Source organism: Mauremys reevesii, linkage group 14 (genome assembly GCF_016161935.1).
Source record: "Mauremys reevesii isolate NIE-2019 linkage group 14, ASM1616193v1, whole genome shotgun sequence".
Taxonomy (NCBI): Eukaryota; Metazoa; Chordata; order Testudines; family Geoemydidae; genus Mauremys; species Mauremys reevesii.
In genome coordinates, this window is record NC_052636.1 from 11,056,945 (window position 1) to 11,072,271 (window position 15,327).

At 51.0% G+C, this 15,327-nt stretch overlaps 1 pseudogene; it reads right to left on the reverse strand.

The window, feature by feature from the left end:
• Nucleotides 1–15,327, reverse strand: part of LOC120381933 — a 33,598-nt pseudogene extending 18,271 nt beyond the window's left edge.

Genomic DNA, 15,327 nt, shown 5'->3' on the forward strand with positions numbered 1-15,327 from the left:
CCCTGGCAGAGAACAGGCATCTCATAGAATATCAGGGCTGGAAGGGACCTCAGGAGGTGTCTAGTCCAACCCCCTGCTCAAAGCAGGGCCAATCCCCAACTAAATCCCCAAATGGCCCCCGCAAGGAGTCAGCTCCCAGCCCTGGGTTTAGCAGGCCAGTGCTCCAACCACTGAGCCATCCCACCCCCACTCCAGGGGCAGCCATGGGCTGGGGAATGACTCAGGGCAACAATTTCCCACCTACACAAGGAGAAATCGCTGCAGATCAAACGGGTGGGAAAATGCCCCTCACTAGAGAAGATTTTAAACTGACGTTTGAGACTCATGGGGAGAACGGGGGAAATCGGGGGGGACGGGAGAGCTGATCATTGGAGGAAAGGGGCCAAATCGTCCCAGATTTTATAGCCCATGTGAGTCACTGAGAGAGAAAAGGGGCAGAACTGGAGAGAATTTGTATCGGGGGCGAGAGGCAAGTGGCACAAACAGGGACAGGATCCAATTAACCCCCTCCCCCTTCACCCGCCCGCCACTCCCCCGGGAATTTCCTGGCTGCCCAGAGACAGTTCAACCCCCCCCCTGTGTCCCACCGTCCTTCCCCTCCCTACAACTCCAGCTTCTCCCCTCCCTGCCTGACACCCCCCATCTCCCCCCACACCACAGGGGATCCCCCCGCCAGGCCCCAGTCTCTGCCCCCCAAATCCCACTGGGGCTGAGGCAGCTCTGAGGCTTCTCCCAGGTTCCCCGGGGCAGAGTCACTTTCCTGCCCAGCCCCAGTGCCCCCCCCCCGGGTCTCTCACTCCCTGGGGGGCTCCGTGGGAGGCTGGACACCAGGGATGCAGGACGGCAGGAATGGGGGTGACAGGCCTCCTGTTCCTCAGTCTCACGGCGAGACCCAGGGGGCTCGTCACTCTCCGGCTCAGGAGCACTGGGAAGACCCGACCGTGGAGGGGCCGTCGCTGGGGGGGACGGCCCCGCGCAGGCGCTGAGCACGTCCTTATATCACTTCTGTGGCGGGAAAAGTGCTGAGGAGATGGAACGCTGAGGGCTGGTTTTGGCGGGAAAAACCGGTTTGGACTGGTTTGAGCCTGTCCCCTGATGGTAAACAAGTCCCCTCTCAGAGATGGAGTCCAGGGGTCAATAGTTCATATGCTCCAGATTGGATCTTATTTTAAAGCCAGTGATTTACTTCATAAACATCTTATTAACCAACTAATTGAACCTGTTGAACAGTTTATACTTCTTACACCTAACAATGAGATAAAAAAAACAACAACACAGACAAACCTTATCGGTAACAGCTAACGTCCTAACTGGGAAATCAGCAGCGGTTTGTAGCGGGGGGAGCGCACAGTCTGAATGTGGATGACCCGACCCCAGCCCCACCCCCCAAATACCAGTGGGGATTGGCACTCTGTGCATTGGTGTGGTGGCTGAGTGGTTCACCAAGCAGTGACGATCCAAGGAGGTTCCCTGAGTCAGTCTCACTCCTGAGGAGATTCTGCACCAAAAAAATTCTGTGCACAATATTTTAAAATTCTGCAAATTTTATTTATCAATAAATAAATGTGGAGGCTCCAGCATTGAGGGGGGAGCACAGGCTGCTGGATGCACAGAGGTGGGAGATCACCCTGCAGCCCCCACTCTCCTCCAGTGAAACAGACTTGGTGGTGGGGCTGCACCTCTCTGCTGCCTACTTTAGGAGCCCCAAAAAGAGTCCCCAGAACTGCTCATGAGGGACACATGTGCCTTCCCTTTGCTTCCCCATCAGAAAGTCAGAAAGCCTGAGCAGCAAGCAGGAGCCCCTGGGCCCCGGGCAATTTGAAAGGGCCCGGGGCTCCTGCCACCACTATCGGCAGGAAAGTGGGACTAAAGTGGATTCCTGCCCACCCTCGCTCCGCACGGCGCACCACTCCCAGAAGCATCTGGCACATCCCTGCAGCCCCCATGGGGTGTGTCTCTTGCACGCTGCTCCCAACCCAAGTGCCAACTCTGCCATTGGAACTGCAGCAATGGGAGCTGCAGGGGTGGTGCCAGCGGGCAGTGGTGCTAGGAGACCCACGCCCCCCGGGCCTCCTCCATGTAGGAGCTGCTCCCAGATGGGGGTGTGGGTCACTTTCGGGAGCTGCCCAAGATAGGTGCCACACCCCAACCCTCTGCCACAGCCCAGATCCCACCCCGCCCACACCCAAACTCCCTCCCAGAGCCCACCACTGCCCCCCAACTCCCTGCCCCAGCCCAGAGCCCACATCCAAACTCCCTCCCAGGGTCCACTCCCTCCCACAGCTTTGGGGGGGGGGGAGGAAGGACGGGCAGGACTTGGACCAGTTCTGGGCATCACCAAAAGTTATATAATCCTGGTGACGCTGAGCTGGAGCCCTAGTCACTGCACATCTCTCTCCTTACGGGGGGGACTCTGTGGGGCAGGGCGCTGCTGGGGATTTATTCCTTCCTTTAATGGCTGTGGAAGGGGGAACAGGGAGAGAATTTGCTCCTCTGTTCTCTGCGGAACACATGCAGGCAGCGGGATTATTTCCAGGGCTGTAACAAAACACAAGCTAGCAGAGGGGAGGAAGGGATTTCCTGCATGATCTATTCCCAGTGCAGCTCCCAAGCTGTGCCCTGGTGAGCTGTGCCCAGGGGATTTAGATGCTTTATGTAAGGGGACTGTTGCCCCCTTACTAACATTCAGTGGGGTGTTTGGTTGCTAGCTCCCAGCACTAAAAAGGGAGGGTCGATGGGAAATCAGGAGCCTGAGACTGACAGTCCCCAGGAACAATGTGGAGAGGCCAGTGCTCCAGGGCAGCCTGATTGACAGGGCGGGCAGGCTATTCAAGGAGTCAGGAGGCCAGGGGGGTCCCGTCCTACCTGTGAGCTGGAATTGTCTGAGTCACATGGAGTGGGGCCGAGCTAAGGAGAGAGCAGGGGACCCAAGCTGAGCTGATGGTAGCAGAGCTGCAGCCCCAAAGTCAGAGCACAGCCCAGAGAGCAGACCTGCCCTGGGAGCAGAGCTGTAACAACTGGAGCCAGAGAGGCCAGACAAGCAGCCCAGGGAGCTGAAGGCAGAGCAGCAGCAGCAGCCGTGCTGAGGCAGAGCGGAGCTGGAGCAGTCCAGAGCTGGGTGCGGTGAGCAGCTGGGGAGAGCGAGGGGGACCCTGGGCAGTGGGCCCAGCACAGGGAGACGCCTCAGCCAAGAGGCCCTGCAGGCCAGACTTGGAGGGGGATCGTAACTCTGACAGGGCGGGGGTGATGCTGGGGAGAAGGGTCCTGCCACCCAGAGCCTGAGAGTGTGTGACCACCGCCAGAGCAAGTGTCCAACCTGCAGCGTCCCTGCAGCACAGCCAGGGCCTGAGGAGGCGGCCTGGGACCTACAAGGAACAGACTGTGAAGTGCCCTGATGTCCAGAGACACTTTTTGTGCTGGTCCCTGCCACAGAGCAGGGTGATGTGTTTTCCTTTAACCTTTCCCATTTTTTCTTATTTTTTAAATTTTATTGTTAATTAAATAACTTGTATTTGCTTTAAATTGTATGGTGTTATCAGTGGGTCAGGGAGGTGCGCAGTGCAATGTGAGGGACACCCTCGCCCCTTTCCTAGGTGACCACAGCAGGGTTGGGGGGGGGGTTGAGTCCCCCAGGAATCCTGGGCCCAGCCTTGTTGGGGTTACGAGGACTCTGCCAGACAGGAGAGTGGCAGGAGTCCTCAAGGGCAGGAGGCCTCTGGGTAAAGGAAGTGGGAGCGAGGACTCAGATCCTTTTGCCAGCCCACTTCTCCGGGGTAGTGCAGAAGCCAGGAAAGTTCCCCACAATAGCAGGACCATTCCCCCACTTACATCTAGATACAGCACCAGGCATGTAGGAGGATTTCCCCTTCTGAGTCATGGAAGCAGAAATTCACTTTTCCTTTCCAAATTTAGCTAATGTTCAGAAAGAGACTCTAACACCTGCCTTCCAGATCTGAACACCTCAAAATTCAGGAGTGCTCGAGCTCAATTTGGGCAGCTGTTACTTCATTTCTCCCAAATCAAATATACTGATCCACTGTTATTTGCTGTACAAAAAGTAGGATAAAATTGAGCAAGAAATGCTTCCCAGGGTTATTAGGACTGGAATTGCTATTTTCAACAGCCATTGCCATTTTTTTTCTAGTTTTGTTTGTTTGAAAGGAAGACAGTGATATTGCAGTGGCAAATTCCCCATAGAAACAAAGAATAATAAAGGCACCTCAACTTTTTCTCATTTATGGAGGACAACCTTATAATATGCATCCAGGTATCCTCCAATCACACAAGCTGAAAATTGTTCCATTTTACTGCAGTTCTGTAACCATATGGAAACCAGTCCTGTCTGTGTTAAATAAAATAAATAATAAAATATTAATAAATGTTCTGAGCACATCCAAAATTCCTGCTGAATGACCCATCCTGGGAGCGAGTTACCAGTGACCCAGGGCTGGGGTGAAAGGAGGGTACAGGTGGGGGGGAACACCCAGGCCTGGGGCGGCAGGGGGTGTGTGGGTTGGAGAGCATTGGTGGGGAGGAAGGAGAGCCCAGATCTGGGGCAGCACAGGATGTGGGGAGCCCAGGGCTGGAATGGCAGGGGTGTGGGTTGGGGGAAGAGCCCAGGGTGGGGTGGCAGGGGTGCAGGTGTGGGGAGGCCCAGAGCTGTGGCGGCAGTGGGTGCAGGTTGGGGGGAGCCCAGGGCTTGGGCAGCAGGAGGGTGTGAGGGGGAGCCCATGGCTGGGATGGGGGCAGCCAAAAATTTTTTTGCTTAGGGCGGCAAAAAACCTAGAACTGACCCTGCCTCCACACACTGTGAAGTAGGTAGGAGCGGATCATTATTATCCCTACTTGAAAGAGGGAGAAGCTAAGGCTGAGAAAGGAGAATTGAGTTGTCTGAGGTCACACAGCCAGTCAGTGGCAGAGTTGGGAATAGGACCCAAGAGCCCTGATTTTCAAACTAACCATCGGATCTTGAATTTCAGACACTGAATACCTGAATAAAATGCTCTCAGATGAGCTCCAGACCAACAACAGTGACAGTAATTATTCAGCAAGTATTTGAGGAGAACTGCAACGTTAGAGAGAATCATGAACTGCTCAGAGACAATTAATGCAGAGAAGCAGCAAAATTCATCAAACATAGAACTGGTTCTGACTTATTTCCTTTGTCTTAAAAGAGAACAACAAGACCTGAGTCTCCTCCCTGTCAATAACCCCCTGCTGAGCCAATCAGGGTAGAGACTGAAGACAGGAGGCGGAGGGTTCTCACCAGAGAGACCAAAGGATGGCCCAGGTCATTGGTGGGGATCAGTGCTCGAGCACTATTTTTGGGTGGACCTCCCACAGTGGACCTCCCACAGTGAGAGCTGCAGAGCACTCCCCTGCAACACACACACACACACACACACACACACACACACACACACACACACACTCTCACTCTCTCTCTCCTCTCCTGCTGTTGGCAGGGGAACAGGAGAAAGGACAAAAGAAGCAAAAGACAAAGAGAAAGGAGGGAGGGATGGATGGATGGAGGAAAAGCGGAAACAAAAAGGACAAACCCCAATGTCCCCAGTGATTCTAAGGGACAGAATCCCAGGTGCGCAATAAAATTCTGCCTCCTTAAGCTCGAGTTTTCCATGCCCAGAATTCAACTGTCACCAGATGGATCAGACTGAACAGGTTTCAAACCTCGAGGAGGCTCTTACCTTCTAAACAGGGACGGCTGTTTTCTAGTAAAATCACTATGAGGGAAGGAGAAAACTCAAAAGAGGTTCCTCCTGGCGCTCACGTCCGTGAACCCAAATACTCTCTCAGTCCTCAAAGAGAGACCTGGAGAAGGAGACTTGCTGAAGCAAAGCCACAGGGGTCTCTGAGGTTTCCCTGGCCCCTCGCCCTGTCCTGCCTGGCTGATGTCAGCATCTCTCTGTGAGGTCACCACCTCCCACCACCTTGGACCAATAGGCTGAGGTCCTGCAAAAGCCTTTGTGATGTCACTGCCACACCCTCCCTTGCTGTGCCAATGTCCTGCCCTGGCCAGGCACTTTGCAGGTTTGAGCTACTCCCTGTGGATCACCCCACTCAAGGAGCGTTCGTTCTAGGCAGCAAGCCGGCTAGACAGGGAAACATCAGATGCTGCTCCCAATGCTAAACTCGGTTTTTCAGAAATGAGTCAACTTTATGGTCAGAAACGACCATTAGAGCATCTAATCTAACCCCCTGCATATCACAGGCCTCCTGTATGACACAATAGTGAGTTTATTACGCAGGGTCCACCCTCCTCACTGTGAATAGTACATGAACCAGCCTTGTAATGGAGCTGAGATTTCCCAAGAACTTCAAGCAAAATACACCAGTTTCATAAAACAGATTTATTAACTACAGAAAGATGGAGTTTTAAGGATTATAAGTGGTAGGCATAAAAGATCAAAGTAAGTTACCATGGAAATTAAAGATAAATTCACAATCTAAACTTTACACCTTATTACACTAGGACGTAGTTAGGTTATGCCACAGGAAGGCTTAATGCTCGAGCTGCAGCGCATGCTGGGCAGGCTTAAGGCCGGGCTCCCCATGGCAGGAGAGAAGAAGATGACTCGGGCCCCTGGAGGGGCAGGCTGGGGCTTCCTGGATCCCATTTGCTCACAGCCAGCGCCCTGCCCCCACTCCCATGTCATCAATGGCGCCCCCAGGTCAGCCAGAATGGAGCAGCGGTTTTCACTGCACCAAGTCCACTCATGGCTTACAGGCAACTCCCAAACCCACCACAGCCCACCATTTCGGCCAGAAAGGAGCCCACTCCGCCTCGCCATTGCTGCTTTTCCTTCCCCCCAGAACCCCTCTTCTCCTGGGCTGCAAGGAGCCATCCCTGGGAAGCCAAGAGGCAGGCACAGGATTCTGCCTCCCAGCAGCCAACCGCACCTCCCCCGGCTTTGCAGAACGAATGGTGATGCTCTACTAACCCCATTTAGCCGCAATGATGTGCTTACTTTCTGCCCTGCCTTCCTCAGCTCGACTTTCCTCTTTTGCCCCATTCCTGCCTCACTTCCTCCTTTGGCAAGTCACGCAGAGGAGGCCAGCAGGAAGAGCCGGCCTCCACCGGCCAACCTCCAACAGCAGAGGAGGCCAAGCCACAAGCCTCCAAAAGGTGACACGCCGCACTCCTCTAGGTTCTCCAGCCTGACGCCAAGATGCTTTCTCCACTGCTGTCAGCACCCTCTGTCATGCAGGGGTTGGAGTTATCCCAGGGACAGGCCAATAGGAGAAGGAGGAGGCCTTCCTGAACAGCAAGAGGATCTGGGAAAAAGAAGCCAGCATGTTTCTGTCTGGTTTTGAACCAGGGACCTTTTGCGTGTTCGGCAAACATGATAACCACTACACTACAGAAACTCCATCTGCTTGGATGTTGCTCACCCTAGCACAGACCGATGGACAAACCTGGAGAAAGTGGTGGCAGCCCTTCAATGGGCCAGCTGGCAGAGCAGAGGGCTGGAGCCAGACTCAGGAAGTCGTCCTTATGTCACCCTTATGACTCCAGCTTGAGGAGAGCTTCTTTTCTTCCCTTGCTGACAAAGAGCAAGAGAAGAATGAAAGGTCAGGTGGGCCAACTCGGTGCAGAAGCCCATGCTGCCTTTTCCTGCTGCATAGCCTGAAATGAGGACTCGTGGCAGTTAAAGGAACTGCTGCACTTTCAGAAAACATCCCACCCGTGCACAAAGGGGATAGAAGAGCCTGTTAGTCTAGCACACTCCCAACTGAACTACTTCAGCAGCTGCTCGGTTTCTTTTGGCCTCCTGCTTTTCTGTCTGGGATGTTGTTGTCAGCTGTGGCACAGAGAAAGGACGTCATTGCAGGCGGCCCATGAAGACAAGATTCACTTTTGCCTTCCTTGCTCGGCTTTACTTGCTTCCTCGCCCTATTCCTGCCTCAGTTCCTGGGTTACCTGAAAGCGACGGGGGGCCAGCAGTACCAGGAGGAAGTTGGGCAGCTAGACCCTGGTGGCAAAAGTTCTGCCACCACTTGCCACCACTCTCTTCTCCCAGCATCACATATTGGCCACCAGGGACTTGGGGCCCAGCAGCGCAATGGAAGGCAGTGGACAGAGCCACCCTCACCTTCAAGCTCCGGCTCATTAAACCACATCTTCAGTCGCTGATGGCTAATGAGAGACAGACATCGCTTTGCTATTTTAGCACTTGGAAATGCCATTGGTCAGTCATTGGATCCCTGTAATGCTGTTACAGAACAAAGGAAAATAGAATCTCAGTGTGACATACTATACCTTTGGGGGAGCGGCTGTAACCCCCATAATCCTCATTTTCATATCATTGAGATCTTACATATAGAGCATGATTTGTAAGGTATCAGGAAAGGATATGATCTGCTGAAAGTCATTTCTCTACCCATATATGTATACCATGCATGCATATGAAGTTATGAGAATTGTGCAGTGTGGTTGTCACTGTGCTGTAAGGTGGGGGAGTCAGCCAAATATTAGATCCCCAGTGGCAACAGCAAGGAAAGTAACCAACACCCGGACAGGGTGTCAAACAACCATCGACAGCCATTGCCCAGCAAGGAGCTACAATGCAATGACTCACCTGCATGAGGACACCCCAGGGAATTGCTCAGACTTGCTTGGAGAGACGCAGTGATGCTCACCTGACTCTGAAGGGGGAAGGGGGGCAAAGCCATGAGGGAAGAAAGGACATGATAAAAGGAGAGACATTCGCCAGGCTTTATCTCTCTCTGCCATCTACATCTACAGACACTCCCACACCAAGCAACTGAAGCGCTGATGAAAGGGGAGAGCCTGGCTGAAAAGCCACCAGCCAGCCTGTGGTGAGAAGCATCTGAGTTTGTAAGGGTACTGAAAGGGTTAAGATCAGCTTGGAATTAAAAGCAATGAGGAGTCCGGTGGCACCTTAAGGACTAACAGATTTATTTGGGCATAAGCGTTCGTGGGTAAAAAGCCCACTTCTTCAGATGCATGGAGTGAAAATTGCAGATAGAGGCATAAATATAGATTGGAACATGAAGTGACGGGAGTTACCGTACAAGGGGAGAACCAGTGTTGAAGGCTAATTCAGTCAGGGTGGATGTGGTCCTCTCCCCATAATTGATGAGGAGGTGTCAATACCAAGAGAGGGAAAATTGCTTTTGTCATGAGCCAGCTACTCCCAGTCCTTATTCAAGCTCAAATTAATGGTGTTAAGTTTGCAAATCAATTGTAACTCTGCAATTTCTCTTTGAAGTCTGTTTTTGAAGTTTTTTTGAATGGCTACTTTGAATTGTTGGGTGTGAATGTGTAAACGTGCTATTGCCTATACAAGTCCCATGTGGTCTCGTGATCTGGATTCCTGGTTTTCACCCAGGCGGCCTGGGTTCAATTCCTAGTGTGGGAACAATGCAGAGCTTTTGCTCAGAGGGGCGGCAGGAAATGAAAGGAATGGGAAGGGATCCTGCCAGCAGGGGCATTGGACAGTGTTGGGAGGAACCCAGAAGTGGGGTGGGGCAGCGGTCTGGGGGAGATGAGGAAGGATCCCAGCTCTGTGGGAAGTTGACATTCTGGAGAGCACAGGCCTGGCATGGGGTGGGGAGAGTGAATGTGTCCCTCTAAACTCACCACCAGCAGACTAGGCAGGCTTGGAAGAATTACGTATTTGTTGGTAAATGTCAATTTCTGTGTAAAAACACAACCCAATGGCAAAATCTTTCCATCGATAATAATCAAACCTAACAGATGGGCAAAGTAAGAAACATGTTGCTTGAGAACTTATCCTATTCCAATCCTCTAGGGTTCCCTTTTGCCTTAGGCACCACCACATGGGCATTTCATATCCCTCCTCATTTTCACACAGACACACAATTTCCTTTGCACAGATCCATGAACAGCAAAACCTCCTGTGTCTGTTGTCTGAGCCAGGGCATTCGATTCCACTGAAACCTTCTCTCCTGCAATGGCAATGGTCAGACAGAGAAAATGCATCCACCTTCCCCCTGGCAATGAGATATTCACTCTCCTCTTCTTGCTGCTGTTGTTATTCCATGAGTCATCAAGGATGGAATAAAAAGCTGAGTTTACTTCAGGGTGAGGAAAGAAAGGAGCCACCAATGCCCTCAAAAATCTCAGTGCCCAGAGAAAACCTGCCCCTGTTATTGGAATCACAGAGGTGCTGGCGATACAACGGGAAAAGGGACTGTCTGAATTGCCAAGGCAGGGAATGAACAATTTACAGCAACATCATTAACCACAAACACACTCTCATCATGCTCCAGCCAGTAGGGAAATGGGCAGGAATTCTTGCTGTTCAGCCATGGCCACACGTACAGAGCTGCACAGCAGTGAGTGTGCTCAGGGGCAGCTCAAGGATTTATGGCGCCCCAAGCAGGGCGGTGTGCTGCGGGGGGCGCTCTGGGGGTCGCCGGTCCCACGTCTCCGGTGGACCTCCCACAGACGTGCTTGTGGAGGGTCTGCTGGTCCCGCGGCTCGGTGGACCTCCCACAGGCACGCCTGCGGATGCTCCACCGAAGCTGCGGGACCAGCGGACCCTCCACAGGCACATCTGCGTTTGACAAGTTTGAAATACAAGCAGCACAGAGCCAATATTCATAATGTCAACTACAAAAAATGATACACATCTAGAGATAGCATCATTATAATCAGCTAATCAGAACCTCTCCATAGACCCCTTACACGACCACTTTTCTGTAATATGGGCTGCAAATATAGAACAGTGGTCACAATGGTGATCTATACAGTTACAGATTATGTCAATAATATCACAGGAGGTGACACGGCATCAGTGAGACTGATACTGGAATACTGCCTCCAGTTTTGGTGTCCTCATTTGAAAAAGATGTTGTGAAATTGGAGCTGGGGCAGCAAAGAGCCACCAAATGTTCTGAAGGCCGGAGAAAAATGCCTTCTAGTGAGCTATTGAAAGAGCTCAACCTTTTTAGCTTATCAAAAGAAGATTGAAAGGTGACTTCATTGAAGTGTTGAACTGCCTTAATGGAGAGAAAAGATTGGATATTAAAGGACTCTTTAAAATAGCAGAGAAAGGCCTAACAAGACCCAATGGCTGGAAGGTGAAAAGAGACAAATTCATATTACAACTAAGTCACAAATATTCAACAGCGAGGATGATTCACCACAGGAACAAGCTACCAAGGAAAGTGGTGGATTCTCCAACTCCTGATGTCGTTTAATGAAGACTAGATGCCTTTCTGGAATGTCTTTGCCTCAAAAGTAGCTCGTGTCATACAGGAGGCCTGTGATATGCAGGGGGTCAGATTAGATGCTCTAATGGTCTCTTCTGGCCATAAAGTCGACTAATTTCTGAAAAACTGAGTGTAGCATTCGGAGCAGCGTCTGATGTTTCCCTCTCTAGCCGGCTTGCTGCCTAGAACGAACGCTCCTTGAGTGGGGTGATCCCCAGGGAGTAGCTCAAACCTCCAAAGTGCCTGGCCAGGGGTAGGACATTGGCACAGCAAGGGAGGGGTGTGGCAGTGACATCACAAAGGCCTTTTGCAGAACCTCAGCCTATTGGTCCAAGGTGGTGGGGAGGTGGTGACCTCACAGAGAGATGCTGACATCAGCCAGGCAGGACAGGGGCAAGGGGCCAGGGAAACCTCAGAGACCCCTGTGGCTTTGCTCCAGCAAGTCTCCTTCTCCAGGTCTCTCGCTGAGGACTGAGAGAGTATTTGGGTTCACGGACGTGAGCACCAGGAGGAACCTTTCGAGTTTTCTCTTTCCCTTTTAGTGATTTTAATAGAAAACAGCCGTCCCTGTTTAGAAGGTAAGAGCCTCCTGGAGGTCTGAAACCTGTTCAGTCTGATCCCTCTGGTGACAGTTGAATTCTATGCATGGAAAATACGAGCTTAAGGAGACAGAACTTTATTCTGCACCTGGGATTTTGTCCCTTAGAATCACTGGGGACATTAGGGTTTGTTCTTTTAGCTTCCCCTCTTCCTCCCTCCTCTTTTTCTCTTGCTTCCTTTGTCCTTTTACCTGTTCCCCTCCCAACACCAGGAGGGTGTGTGTGTGTGGGGGGGGGGGTGTTGCGGGGGAGTGCTCTGCAGCTCCCACTGTGGGAGGTCCATCCAAAAATGTGGGGCTGAAATAGTGCTCGGGCAGTGATCCCCACCAATGACCTGGGCCATCCTTTGGGCTCTCTGGTGAGAACCCTCCGCCTCCCGCCCTCAGTCTCTACCCTGATTGGCTGAGCAGGGGGTTATTGACAGGGAGGAGACTCAGGTCCTTGGTGTTCTCTTTTAAGAACAAGTAAATAAGTCAGAACCAGTTCTGTGTTTGATGAATTTTGCTGCTTCTCTGCATTAATGGTCTCTGAGCAGTTCACGATTCTCTCTAACATTGCAGTTCTCCTCAAATACTTGCTGAATAATTCCAATGCACTATTGTTGGTCTGGAGCTCATCTGAGAGCATTTTATTCAGGTCATTCAATGTCTGAAATTCAAGATCCGATGGTTAGTTTGAAAATCAGGGCTCTTGCGTCCTATTCCCAACTCTGCCACTGGCTGTGTGACCTAAGAGAAGTCAATTCTCCTTTCTCAGCCTTAGCTTCTCCCTCTTTCAAGTAGGGATAATAATGATCCGCTCCTACCTACCTCACAGTGCGTGGAGGCAGGGCCGGCTCTAGGTTTTTTGCCGCCCCAAGCAAAAAATATTTTGGCTGCCCCCACCCCACCCCTGGGGTCCCCGCCACATGCTCCTGCTGACAGAGACCTGGGCTTCCCCCCCACCCGCAGACCCCTGCCTCCCCCGCCCTGGGCTCTCCCCGTGCCAACAACCTAGATTTGTTCTCCCCAGTCCGCCCAGGCTGAGCTGCTCCCGTTTATACTCTGTCTCCAGTCGGCGCATGCCCAGAGAGGGTGAGGGGGTGTGGCCTCTTCAGCCCACATGGCACAGTTAACCCTAGCAGTGCCAGGTCAGGGTTGATACGCCTCATCACAGACAGCATTTCCCAAATTTTGGGATTAGCTGGGAGATCTCTTCAGAAGTAACCTCCTGTAGGGACTGGGTCACAAATACCTTGGGAACCAAATACCTGGGCGTTTTCCTAGTTCTGAATCACTTGCTGTGGAATTCTATCCCTGGATCATCTGAGACAATATTGACTTAAACAACTGAACTACCCTGTGACCATGTGCACTTACTTAGGTCAGTTGCACCATTTGGGGTCTGCTGCTGTTCACCTTTTCAGAGTGGAGATTTAAACATATGACTGTTTCTTTGATAATATGTCCAACAGCTTGGAGTATTCTCTCCTGTTGACTGAACTTCATTTGAATTTTCTCCATGTCATCATGCAGGGATAGGGGAAAACAAACCCGAAGTAAAATGGTAATTTGTCTGAAATTTCCCAAAACATCTGAGCTACATTCTGTCAAACAAAACTAACATGCAGTTATATGACCAAGGAGCCTTCATGAAAGATAGAAAACCCATCTCACAGAGAGGTAGAAGACACTTTCATTTTAATTTAAAGGGAAATTCCAGACTAGGTTACATCTGATGTCTCAGAATCAGGATGAGAGATTCTCCCATGATCCACTGAAACCTGCTTCACCCAGCGCTTTCTCATGCATCCGACAAAGTGGGTATTCACCCACGAAAACTCATGCTCCAAAAGTCTGATAGGCTATAAGGTGCCACAGTATTCTTTGCTGCTTTTACAGATCCAGACTAACACGGCTACCCCTCTGATACCTTTCTCATTAGTGTTATTTACAGGAGTTTTAGCACCTTCATAATGGGAGAAAAAACAGCCGACCTTCCCAGAAGCAGCTTTGCCATTGAGGGAAAAGGGGATTTGAACGGTGCTTGGGATCCATTTGAAATCCCCTTCCAAGTCTGACACTTCCATCTCCTGCCAGACTGACTCTGATTTAGGATCAAAGACGTACAAGCACCATTCCCAAGCATGGACAGCCAAGAACATGACCCCACCAGACACGCTGGGAAGCGAAGGAATACGAAGGGGTGAACTGTGCATGGCTCAGGCACAAGGTAACAGTTCTGGGGTGATGGGGAAGGATGGAATGTCTGAGTCGCCCCATCTCCTTCCAGTGTCACAGAGCCTAAAATGACCCTTATTTCCCTGACACTGCTCCAGCTCTTCTTCATATTTAAATATATTTTAAATGAGAAAAAAAGTCAACAAAATAACTGCTGTTCTGCACAATCCAGGGTAATGTGAGAAAAACTGGGAATGAGACAATGTCTCCTCAAAGAGGAACTTGACGTCTCTAACAGTAACTTTGCACTGGGAGGAGGAGTATAAATGTCAATCTCCAGGTTTGTTTGGAAAAGGAAATGTGACGGTGATTAGGTCAGATCAGGAGGAAATGTGCAAGATAACTCCACCGACTATCCATGGCCCATGTCTTTAGTGCAAGAATAGTTCTCTTTTTACGTCAGGAAAGTGAACTCAAGCTAGCTAACTCCATGACAACCACAGTGATGAGACCCAGGTAGATTTTATCTCAACGTAGCTGGTTGAAGACACTCCCCCATCTCCCCCACCTGGGGTGAGGACATTCCTGGTAGAAAGGACACACACTCCAATGACTCGCAGGACAATGGAGTTGATACAAAGGACCACAGGATCCACCCCAAAGACAGGCGAGCTTCAAAAGTGGGCAACTCATGTGTGGGAGCTGAGGGACCACACTGTGCAAAAGATGCAAACAGTCTTAACACTCACTACCTGGGAACTGTCAAAAGAATTAAAGAAAAAAATCTCCTGACAGCTCTAGAGAAGGTTTTTATGAAGTTTATCTCCTTTACGGATTCTCTGATGTTTAGAAAGGCCTGAACTATGAGTAAAGCTTTTCCCGCACTCGCAGCATTCATATGGTCTCTCTCCGGTGTGGACTCTGTAATGTGTAACAAGGGTTGAGCTCCGAGAGAAGCTTTTCCCGCACTCACTGCATTCATAGGGTTTCTCTCCCGTGTGGACTCTCTGGTGAGAGATAAGAGAGAAGAGGTGAGTGAAACTTTTCCCACACTCACTGCATTCATAGGGTCTCTCTCCTGTGTGGATCCTCTGATGCGTAGTAAGGTGTGAGCTCCAAGAGAAGCTTTTTCCACACTCGCAACATTCATAGGGTTTCTCTCCTGTGTGGACTCTCTGGTGAGAGATAAGGGAGGAGAATTGACTGAAACTTTTCCCGCACTCACGGCATTCGTAGGGTCGCTCTTCTGTGTGGATTCTCTGATGAGAGTTAAGGGTGTATCTCTGACTGAAGCTTTTCCCGCACTCACAGCATTCATAGGGTCTTTCTCCTCTGTGTATTCGCTGATG